This window comes from Dunckerocampus dactyliophorus, chromosome 10 (genome assembly GCF_027744805.1).
Source record: "Dunckerocampus dactyliophorus isolate RoL2022-P2 chromosome 10, RoL_Ddac_1.1, whole genome shotgun sequence".
Classification (NCBI taxonomy): Eukaryota; Metazoa; Chordata; class Actinopteri; order Syngnathiformes; family Syngnathidae; genus Dunckerocampus; species Dunckerocampus dactyliophorus.
The window spans coordinates 20,719,030-20,731,190 of record NC_072828.1 but is presented as its reverse complement, the minus strand read 5'-3'; the positions used below and the strand labels follow the sequence as shown (position 1 = coordinate 20,731,190).

The following is a 12,161-nucleotide window of genomic DNA, read 5'->3' as shown; positions in this document are numbered from 1 at the left end:
TCAGACTTCAGCTTCTGTGTCATGTCAATCTCATCTGGCCAGGGCCTTCAGAATCATCAGTGCTGGCAGGTGTCACTTCAACACTACTTGCAGTGGGGTTGTTTCTTTAACCGCTTAGGAAAAATGGTTTTTCCTGCGAATTGTCTGTCCGTACTGCCCCAGTTGGTCAACATCAATGTAATAGAGTAGATGTGTAATACGGCATTGGTGTATTATCGTACTATCAAGAGGCAATTGATGCTATTACAGTACAGATAAGGATGTGCTCTCTGAAGTAACAAGCTGCTGCAGAGAACTAAAATATTCAACACACCTCTACAGAGAGAAAGAGAGTTAAGGACTTGAACTCCTTCCTCTCCCACATCTCCCCTGCCTGGTGAAGTATATGTGCACATGCCTGTTTGTTGCTAGGCAACTATCAAATTAAAGGCTCTGAAGTCGGAGGAGAAAGCGAGAGACCGAGAATTCACAAGTACTGCAATTGACAACTGTTTGTTTGGGACGCACACATGATCCCATCACAGCTTTCAGAATGCATCTGTGGATCCGTTTGGACTTGTGACTTCTGGTCCCCCTTTTGGTCAGCCAATCAGGACAGGCTGGAGGCGGGCCCGGTGGTTTCCAAGGTTACCCATGTGATTGACGTGCAGCCTCCTGCAGCGGAGCGCGCAGCAGTGTACCACTGATGCTCCTGCTTCCCTCCGGAGACTGGGGCGAAATCTGGAAAGGAGGAGAGCGAGGGATAGAGGAAGAAGGACAAGGATGCCTGTGGTCTAAAGTATTCCCGTGATTTCCGGTCCTTGTAGGAAAAGATGAACATAAGACTGGAAAGAGCCGGTTGAGGAGAAAAGAGAGGAAGAAGGACAATTTGTTGGTGAGAAAGCTCTGCAATACTTTTGTCTGTTTACATTGGATTGCTTTTATCATTCCATTGTTCATGTTATGAATTATGGGATGCGGGCTTTGACAGTTCTGCAATGTTCTGCATGCGTAGGAGTGAGAGACGGGTTCTGTGTGGCTGTTGAAACCTTGTGTACAGTATCATTCATGTAAAGGCTAAAAGGAAATCTAGGAAACACACAAACTAAATGTAACAATATGTGAGTCATACTGGATGCAGACTTTTCAACTATCTACAGGAGGAGGAGTATGAATTACATAATGTTTTTTCGCCATCATGGAGTTAACGCTCATGGTGCCTTTATCTTTCCCTGGACATCCATGACATGTTTCCATTACGTGCTCTAAACTTCTTGTGCTTTTCTGGTGCCTTGTCCAATATAAGACATAACATAACATGAGGTGCTCCACTGCCAAACTCTCGAACAAGACTCCGTTGGTCCGTCACATTTTGTAAACACAAGCGCTGTAATGCTTTGCACTTGTTATGCGGATTTGAAGTGCAAGTGCACAGCATGCATTCTACCAGGCTTCCCTAAAACTGCAAGTGACCTCGGGTAAGACGACAGCTGCTTCCTCCGTGCCCTTAGCGCTCAGTTTTGCACCATCAGGGACTTTCTGCTTTAATGCTTTCCCCAGTGGGAGTCCTTTTCATTACCATCTGAGGACACTGGACTGTTTTGTATCAGGTGTGTTAGTGTTAGTTTGAGGCAACACGGAGCAGAGAGCTGCATTATTGGAGACTTAATCAGATATTTTGCAGCTTTTCAGTCTCATAGCTGTGTGTCTTAATTCCTGTAGAGGTACTGTCTGCCAGCGTAGGAGGAAACAACACATCTTCACAGCTCTGTCTACTGCAGATACAGTATCCGGGCTTCTTTTCTGCTTCAGTAAACAGTATGCAGGGCAGTGGCATAGCAAAGAGATGGAAACAGGAGTCACAATTTGCAGTATCATGCAGCAAATGTGCACATAAAATACGAGTAAAATATTTTCCGGTGTATTCCAATGATACAGTAGTTGGCACAGGAAAACCATTTTTCCATGTACTGTAAAAGTAGCAGTGCAAGACTCGAATCTAAACTTTAAAATGATCATTTGTGTGCATCAAGCAGCCTAAAACTACAGATTTTACTGTCTGTTCAGCAAATATTAATAAAGTTATGTAATTGCGTGGTGTAACATGGGCAGCAAAAGCATAAAAACAGTCCGAGTGTTTTTTTGTAAAACAGTGGCGGGCTTCCCCTTTTGAGGCACTGGAAGACTTCAGGGGAGGAACAGGTGGATGGCTAAATGAGAGGGTTTTTAGTGCCTATGGTGAGAGAAAAACGCCGCAAATTTTGGGGTAGTAGGGGGGACCCCAACCATTATGTTCACTGATGGGAGGCTCACCGTGCCACACTTTGGAAACCCTTGTTGTAGAGCATAGGTTACTTAATGCTAGACCTATACATCGGTGTCAAAAGTTGCTTGTCCCCTCCCTGATTTTTTATTTTTGTTTTGCACGTTTGTCACACTTAAGTGTTGCAGATCATCAAACAAATTTAAATATTAAATCAATGACAACACAAAATGCAGTTTTTAAAAGAACATTTTTATTATTAAGGGAGAAAAAAAATCCAAACCTACATGGCCCTGTGTGCCCCATAAATCTAACAGCTGGTTGGGGCACCCTTAGCAGCAACATCTGCAATCAAGTTTGCAATAACTAGCAATGAGTCATCCGTGCAGAATTGTTGTAATTCAGCGACGATCACTTTTTCACACAGGGTCTTGTAGGTTTGGATTTGTTTTCCTCCCTTAATAATAGAGTTTCAGTTGAAAAATGCATTTTGTGTTCAGTTTTGTTGTCATTGACTAATTTGTTTGATGATCTGAAGCATTTAAGCGTGGCAAACATGCAAAAAATAAAAATCAGGAAAGGGCAAACACTTTTTTTTACACTGAACGAATGTAAATATAAGCACAATCACGTGTTCGCATACACTAATCATGGCTATGAAGGTCCTATTAATTTAGGCCCCTTCATGATTTGAGTCATTCTTTTTCCAGGGTGGAATGAGTATACAACATTTTTAATGATTTGAAAAAAAAAACAAGAAAAAACGATAATTGTGTGAACAGGTTTGAATTTATTTAGTATTTTTTCCAGTGTACACAGGGTAATGCATACAGGCTCAAGCATGTACATACAGCCCCATTAATATTGGGTTAAATGGATTGGTAAAATTCATTTAAATTGGTTGGTTTCCTGGAATGGTCCTGGCTTTTAAGCAGAGTCCACAAATGTTCAACAGGTTTTAGGTCGGGGCTTTGGGAAGGCGGTTCCCGAAGCTCAATGTTAGCCTGCTTTATCTATTCCAAAAGCACTTTTGATGTGTATTTTGGATCATCCAACTGAGCCCAGGTTTCAGCCGTCTGTTAATTTGAGGTGAAATTTAAGAATTTTTGGAAGAAGTCCTCCTCCATTATTTCATCCACTTTGTGCAATACAGCCCCAGAGCATTGCTTCCACCACCGTGCTTGACAGTCGCTGCAGCATTCTTGGGTTTCAAAGCCTCCAAATATTGTTCTCGTCAGTTACTTTCCTCCAGAAGACATCTGTCTTGTTAACGTGGCCAGCTTCAAATTTCAGTTACAGTATTGCTAGTAACTTCGAATCAGCGACTGATTTCCACTGGTGATTAGCAGTACACCGGTGCTTGTAAAGTTGGCGCTCAGCCAAATGTGCGGAGCATAAATAGAATGGTTAATTACTGATTAAAGGTTCAGACGATTCCAAACATCTACACTAGAACAACATCCGAGGCAGTCCTCTTCAGTCCTCAGCCTTCGAGGGCGTGACTTATCTTGTTGAACAGTTTTGCTCTGATCAACTCATCAGTACTGGGTGTCTGCCTCTTTGCTCTGATCAGCCAATCAGAACTGGGGGTTTGCAAGCTGACCCTGAGAGGTGAATCAGAAGTCTGATTGACTACAAAAAAAATACCCAGCCCCATTGCTAATAGTGTGTATATGACATGGGCCAGCACTCTTGATTCTGAAGGCCCTGGGTAAAGTACATTGCTATGGCAACACGTCGAGGCTGACAGAAAAATCTGGCATACACTACTGGAAGCACTGCAGCCAAGAAATGCGCTACTAGATAATAGACTGTTGGGAAGAAATTCATATCATTTAATGGAACAAATATGACTATTTAAGTTTGAAATGTAGGTCAGTGCTTCTGGTAATGGTTGGGCCAGCAGAGAAAGCCTTGCTGGCCCTTACTGCATACCACTGATGACCACTAGTTAATACGGCTTGGCCGAGACAAGTTATAAAACATTGGAACCTTCAACACTGGTTATTCTAGGATTTAGGTGAACAAATGTACATATTTGAGCCTGTAAGTACAAATTTGTGTAATCTAGATAAAATTCCAAATAAATTCAAAGTTGTGCACGCAATTTTTGTTTTTAAAAGTCACTGAAGATGTTTGTAAACTTCTGACCGCAACCCGCGAATTCTAGGTTGAACGCTTCAAATCATGCGGACAGAATAAATTTGATTAAACTCCCAGGTGAGCTGTCCTTTGCAACGACAGGAATGACTGACAGGTCATGTAATTTGTTGTTTTGCACTGCTGCTACATTTATGATGGTGTTTATTGCGTGAGGCGTTTTGAGTTCACAAATGAGCGTGTTGTGTAGGAATGAACTGAAAGTAACGAAAAGATCTGATTTATATAATATAGTATAAGTACCCTGGATCTGAAGGCAGCTGAGTGTGTGTCTGTGTACAGTTACTGTATGGTTGCATCACTCTTGGATTATGAAATGGTGAGCAATAAGCAAGGATGTGAAAAGGGTGCAAACACAAGGAATGGACTGAAAAAGACAGATGAGGAAAAACAAAACACGATTTGAGATTTTCATTTTCTTATCACATTCACTGATTAAGATTGAATCAGAAATGTCCCCGCGGCTGAAGACTTTGCAGTAAATTCTTAATATGATCAATAACATGTCCAGGGGTTATGGGGGGATCTCGGAAGGACAGTTGAGGGGGACTTTCTTAATAGAAATGACACTCGCTCGACAGTACATTCATGCACGTAATAGAGACAAGTCAAAAGAAAAGTCAATTAATTCATACAATTCGCTCCCTCTGCGAGCTGATGAATGATAGATGCCACCGGTGGCATCGGCTGTGAGCGGGGAGAACCAGGGGAGTGGAGCCAATTTGCCCTGGTTGGCAAGGCTCCCTGGGGACGAGGAGCGTGAGGAGGAAGTGCTGGCCGTCATGCCAACGATAGTGCAGCTTGAGTAAAATGGCAGAATGGCTCAGTTAAGCTCAGTCGTTAAAAATAACAGTGAAAGTCCTGTCGCCAGCAACCGTTTCTGCGTTTAAAAAAAAAAAATACTTCATAACTTTCGCTTTAGGTTTGAGTCTCCTTCTGCTTATTAGACGTTGTTAAACATCTTACAGACACAGCACTGCTATGGGGGGCTTATTTTAACTGATAGCAGTTCTGTCTTTGTATTGAGGATAAGGCAACCATGTTTAAAATGTAGGAAACCTGAGAGCTTCGCGAATTAAATATTGAAACTTTAATGATGAATCAGTAAAAGGTGTTTAAAGTATGCACTATTGCCCTTTTTTTCTGAGAAATACGCATTGGTAGGTGATTCCCCGCCAACACCCCCCATTTTCTCTGCCATGGGGGTGATAGATTTTTTTATGATACCCAGAGTGTTATTTCCATTTCATGATCAGGTCACATTTTTTTGTTTTGTGCTGTTTATTTGTGGTTTGTTGGTTATAATGACTTACAGTAGTGAAAATGTCAGCTGTTTCAGTCAGACGAAGAAATTACTGATGTGTAGGTCGCGAACGACATGGTTCTCTGAGCCAGCTCTTTTGAAGTGAACGAGGTGTCGTTTTATCCTTCCTTTTTTTTCTTTAAAGCCAAGAATGATTGGTCAAAATGTGTAGTACCGTGTGTGTCGACACTAAGCCAAAGGGAGAGGGAGCGGTTACAAACTCAAGCAAGCTGGAAAGGTGAGGAAAATGAGCAGCAGGAAAGAATCGCTGAGGCACTTTGTGTTTCCGAATGCCACTGAAGACTAGCAGAAACTGTTACCTGGATGCTATTGGCCAGTGGTGCCGTATAAAGGGGAAAAGTCAGGACAATTTCAATGTCCCTTGACTGCCAGGGGACCCAAAAAATAGGTAATTGCTAATAAAATTAGTAATTGGGCTTTTTAACATGCTAGCCCCACAAAATAGCCATCATGGCTGTACAGACACCACTTAGTGCTAACGAGACAACGAATGCAGGTGCTATCTATGCCCCGCTTTTGGCAACACAGCACACGCCTGTGGTTTCAACACATCAAAGTCCAGTTCCGACTGCGAGGAACAACATAATAATGTGTCAAAGTGTTTCCACGTAGTGGCCGTGCTGGACCTCCATTTCCTCTGATACTGCAGGAACGGTATGAGGGAAAAGTGTAGTGGTTTTGGAACAGTCTTTACTCTTTATCTATTTACTCTTATTCTACTATATTGGGTAATATAAGTGTAAAGGTGACTAGAGGGCTCTAATAATGTTAAAAACAGTATTTAGAAGCTTGTAAACGGGTTTTCTATGCTCTAACTATGAAAATATTTGACTTATAAATAAGAAATCCTACTTTGCGGAAATTCACTCATCACGGTTGGGTCTGGAACCAATTAACTGCAGGGATTCATTTTACAGGTATTTTGGTAATCAATTCAAGCAACAAAAAAAATTGAGCAGCCACTTGGGAGCTGAAAGAACTGGCTCTTTTTAGGGGAAAAAGAGCCAAAATTCCCATCACTAAAAGAAACGGGACTGCTGGCAGATCCTGGTTTAACAGTAGATGGCATATTATTTGGCCTTCACTAAAAAGTCCAGGGTGTAGTCTGCCGTTGTCCCACAATCAGCTGGGATAGGCTCGAGCTTAAATTCCAGCTTAGTTGACGGACGGATGGTCTCCCCTTTAGCCTTGGAAACATTCTCCTTGGAGAACTTTCTCCCCCAGTTAAACATGAAGTTCATTATTATAGGTTGATTGCATTGTTCACAAGCAAATTGCCTGCCAGCAAAAAACAGCTCTGGGACACTCGATCTGATTGATCACACCGATCGAGAGTCTGACTCATGCAAAAACGGTGCAGAGACTCTGGTGAGCGACGCAAGTGTGTTGTGAAAAAGTACAAAATGTGTTCAATGCGTGTGGAAGATATAGTTCAGTGACAGTAAGTTTGAGGTACCGCAAATGTCATTCGTGGAGATTGTTTTAATGATTAGATTAAATGATTACTTAAATGATCTCGCCTTGTCTCCTCTTGTGGCTTGTAGGTTTCCATAGCACTAGAAAGAGAGCGATTCATCCCACACACTTTCTCCTCCATGCTACCCATTCCTTTTCTATTTGTTGTAGTCCGCTGCAACTTTCCTCTTCCCGTCGTTTTCCTTCATGCTCGCCGGAGTGTTCATCGCTGTTGTCTTTCAACTGTGTTAATATCCTATTGTAAATGTTCACACGCGTGCTTTTTGCATGAGTTGATTACTCGAGCATGCCCTGCGATTGGCCGCTGACCAGTCCAGGGTGTACCGTGCCTCTCGCCCAAAGTCAGCTGGGATAGGCTCCAGCGACCCTAGCAAGGACAAGCGGCATAGAAAATGAATGGATGGATGATTAGTCGAGTATGAATATGCAGATATGTTCTGTTCCACATGACGGCTCTGATCACTGTCCACCCACACACAGGATGCCCTAGACACACACCAACACACACACACACACACACACACACACACACACAAGCAAAACACCCTCTGATTGACTCTTCAGACCTTTACAAGTTGTTGATCATTTTCACATAATGTGTGATGTCCTCTATGATAAATGGGAAACAAATTCAATAAATTTGTTTTACAATGACAAATTAACAGAATTAAAAAAAAAAAAGTTCGGGGCTGAGATCCTTCTTTAAAGGCAGCAACTGTACCATTACACCACCAGGGACTGACAGTGGAGTTGGTGAATTCTGTCATTTCATTCTCTTATTCTGTTGCCTGCTGTCAATCGTTGTGGGAACGAGTGAAATCTCTGATTACTCGTCTCTTTTTCCCCCTCTCCCGCCTTGGGCCGATTTGGTTCGCTATGCTTCACGGCAGCAATGCACAGCCTTTGAGCGTTTGCGTAAAATGGGTCTCCACCACGGATTGTGGAGTCCTACGCACAGCGCGTGTTCTGCGTGTAGGGAGGGGCGACTCTGTTAATCATGCTCAGACGCTGTCAGAGACGTATACGCATTTTGGCTACAATATTTAACAGATTCTAAGCATTATTGTGTTTGGACAGGCAGGATGATTGATACAGTCCTGCGTTTCTCAATATATAACTGATCGATTCTTTATTATTCTCGAAGAGAAATTCACAGTTCCAGTAACTTGCTAAAATATAGATCCAATACGCATGCAGGTGAAACGTGCTAAAAAATGTACTAACAAAAAAGAATAAATGATGGAAAATAAAATTAAGAGGTAGCAGTAATAATGAAAAATCCGTCTGTGCAACTTATAATGAACAGTTAAAAGTGCCCTCCTGTGCACACCTGAAAAGTCCTTGTTCTAGTAGTGATATAACCAAAAGACATTTGTTCCTTATTTGGTAATTCCTTCTCCATCAATTCATTGCCTCATTTACATATACCTATAAATATATATATATATTTATTTGTAAAAAATACAATTTGTAGTTGTGTAACACTAATCATTGAGCTTAAACTACCTGAGAGTGTTTGCACATGCCATCAATTTTCAACATTAACCGAAAAAAACACGCTAACCGGGGTTGTACGCCAATCATTTGAGCGCGCAGCTCCTATCCGGTACTGTTCATGTGTGGACACGTTATCTTTTCATTTTGATGATGACAATTCACAAGCCTTATCCTGCATCGCATCTCTCCTTCTCACTCCTCTCCCCACTGTGCTAATTAGTATCCATGGTAACAGAGTGTTGCTGAGCTGATTGTCAGGCTGCCCACTCAGCCTCATGCATAACCCCACACAAATATGTATGTACAAACACACACAAATATGCATTAGACACATACAATGTGGTTTCCAATTCATTCTGCCCTCTAGCTTTCCCTCTCATATGGCAAGTATCCATACGATGGTGTGTTTCTCTTTTTTAATAATGATGCATTCAGGAGCCAAGACATTTTGTTGCGCTGTATATAGCAAAATACACAACTGGTTAAATGAAACTCCAGAAAGACACCAAACTCAATCCAGTATGATGTGTATGAAGAAGCTAGCCCACTCAGGGCAGTGCAGAGACAAAGACAGAAACAGAAATACCAAAGTAGGTTAGAGCAAAGCATTCTGGGAACACAGGATACCCCCTGGGCCTCTGCAAGACACACTCTTCTTTTTTTCTTCACATTGCTTCAAGATTTGATTCTTTCTTTCACCATTTCCCCCTACATTCCCTTTGTTGCACAATTATCAGATTTGTATCACTATCTTGCGTGATGTAATGCGCGACATTGTCATGAGCGGGAAAATGAAAAAAATCTGGTAATCTGTCTTCACATTCTGCATGTGTCAAAAATTCTGCTGCATTTTAACCTAATGCTTTCGTCCTCGTCCTGGCATAGGAATGTTCACACTCTGTATGCTCATGCTGTTCCGTTTGGAGGCACTATGTGGTGTCAGCGTACACTACTCCGTCCATCCATTTTCGATATCCTGAGGGTGGCAGGGGTGCAAAAATTGCCGCCCGCGGCACAAAATCTTTTTTTAATTTTCTTGAGGAAGGTCAAAATATGAGTTTGCATGTTCTCCCCGTGCGTGCGTGGGTTTGCTCTGGGTACTCTGGCTTCCTCCCACATTCTAAAAATATGCATGTTCGGTTAATTGGCAACTCTAAATTGCCCGTAGGTATGAATGTGTGTGTGAATGATTGTCGCATATGTGCCCTGCGATTGGCTGGCAACCAGTCTGGGGTGTACCCCGCCTCTCGCCCCAAAATCAGCTGGGATAGGCTCCTGCATAGCCCCACGATCCTAATGAGGACAAGCGGCACAGACAATGGATGGATGGAAGTCAAAATATTAAGAGAAAAAAGGCTGTAATCTTGAAAGAGATCACGGAAAAATTATTTAAGAGAATAATGTAATATTATGAGGAAAAAATTACGTAATTTTCGTAGCATAGCATTTTAAATATTAACGAAACAAGATGTTTTTTTAAAGTCATATTATGAGAAAGAAACAAAATAACAAATAGAGTTGTAATTTTTGGGAAATTAAGTTGCGGAAAAAGTTCTGAAAAATGTGATGAGAATAAAGTCAAAATATTATGGGAACAAGGTCATTACAGTTTGTTGAGGATTCTGTAGAAATGTACGCAAAGGCTGACATCCCATTAGAAAAGTTAGCCAAGCTACATCCATTTCTGAAATACTGGGCAAAATTGACCGATGGTGTATTGCATCAATAAATGTAAGGACTTTCGCATTTAATTAACGGACATTCTATTTACTGTTACACAAGTACACACTCTATGCTGGGAAAATAAATGTAAACGTAAAAAAAAAAAAAGGAATTTAAAAAAGTAAAATGGAAAACACTGAATTTGGAAAACAATAAAACCGAATTTGGGAAAATTTCATAGCGTCCTAGTGAGACAAACGATCACACTTCCATTCACACCCTGACAGCTTGAAAAAAGAAACAGCAAAACCTTCTAAAACTGTTGCAACTCCTCTGTACTCCTTTTGTGCAGTAAAATATTCAATAGACATTATTCTATGATTTGGTAATCTATGATGAGGTAATCCTTTTTCTCTTGGGACCACAACTAGAGTGGAGCGCCATTGTGGATTCCATTCCCCTGGGCACCAACTCATCACATGGCAATGTTACCCTTGCTCTTCCTCCTCCCTTATCCTCTGTGTCCTCCTCCATTTGCCCCTCTCCTCGTGTCCCTTCTACTCTCAGCTCTAGATGCATGCTCATGATGGGATGTATAGATCGCGTTCCCCCCCGCCCTTCTCCACCCCAGTTATGCACATAAAGAACACAAGTGGCTCTTTCAGCATGCAAGCCATTCATTTGTGTATGTGTTTTTATGTATATTCTTTTGTGTGAGCGTGTGTGTGTGTGTGTGTGTGTGTGTGTGTGTGTGTGTGTGTGTGTGTGTGTATGCTGGGTCTTTTCACTGTGCGACCGTCCCAGAATGGCACACCTCAGGGAGTTGTGTTCCACTTTAACTCTTTCATTAATTCACCCATCACTGCCACAATGTTTGGTCGGGTGGATTAGACGAAGGCCACAAAACAGAGACAGAGGAGTTCATAAACAGTCAGAGGTGAAAGTAGTTTTAAAAAGCCATATATGCAGTTTGCAAGCATCATTTTTTTCATGTATTATTATTATTATTTTTAATTATGTGTTTTGTGTACCTGGAGGCTTGGCCGCATGGCTTTTGAAGGTCAACTCATTAAAAATAAATATTAATAACCCTTATCACCCATTCAAAATGTTTTTTGTTACATATCAAGTACAACATTACAACCTACAGTAAATACTTATGTAGAATATAAGTGTAACGGATGCCAGGTAGTGTAATAGTATGTTAAGTAAAGCTCAACCCATGCTGGTCAGTGGGTTGAACGCCTGGGATTTTTGCCGACTGCCTAGTGCGCTTGACTCTCATTCGGTGGGGGTTTGTGGTCGCAGGATCAAACCCGGGCTGTGTGCAGGGCTGGAATGCGCGGGTTGGCCACTGTTACATAAGCATGAAAGCAGAATAATAAACCTGGTAGAATTTTGACTACGTCTTCTTCAGTCAAATGGACGCGAATCGAAATTATTCTCTGATTTGTGGTTAGATATTCTGAGCCTGAACTGTGTGTTGTTCTTTTCACACAGGACATATTTACATATATGACGTCAGCAGGAAGAATCAGCAAGAAGACTGCTGCCTATAGGAAACTCAAAAGAACCAGAGAAGAAGAACTCAACATTCACCATGTTCACAAGAGCTTGGTACCCATAAGGCCTGGCCCGGGTGGAGTCATAAGGAGGGAGAGATGAATCTGACCAACCAAAGACTGCCACCTGGAGATATAGACTCCACCCATCATTGATCTCCAGGGTGACAGCAGGACCACGTCGCCTACACCAGCATCTAATTGGCCCACGGCACAGGTAGGCAATAATGAGGGGAGC

The 12,161-nt window shown here is 41.9% G+C and overlaps 1 protein-coding gene across 1 annotated transcript in view; it reads left to right on the top strand.

Annotated features, from left to right (window-relative positions):
- Window positions 1-223: 223 nt before the first annotated feature.
- The window catches only part of lrrc7 (leucine rich repeat containing 7), a 104,552-nt gene continuing 92,614 nt past the window's right edge, over window positions 224-12,161 (top strand). Inside the window, exons 1-2 of the mRNA XM_054788566.1 lie at window positions 224-874; window positions 11,862-12,140. The gene's annotated coding sequence lies outside the window, so the exon portion shown is untranslated. The remainder of the gene's footprint in view (window positions 875-11,861; window positions 12,141-12,161) is intronic.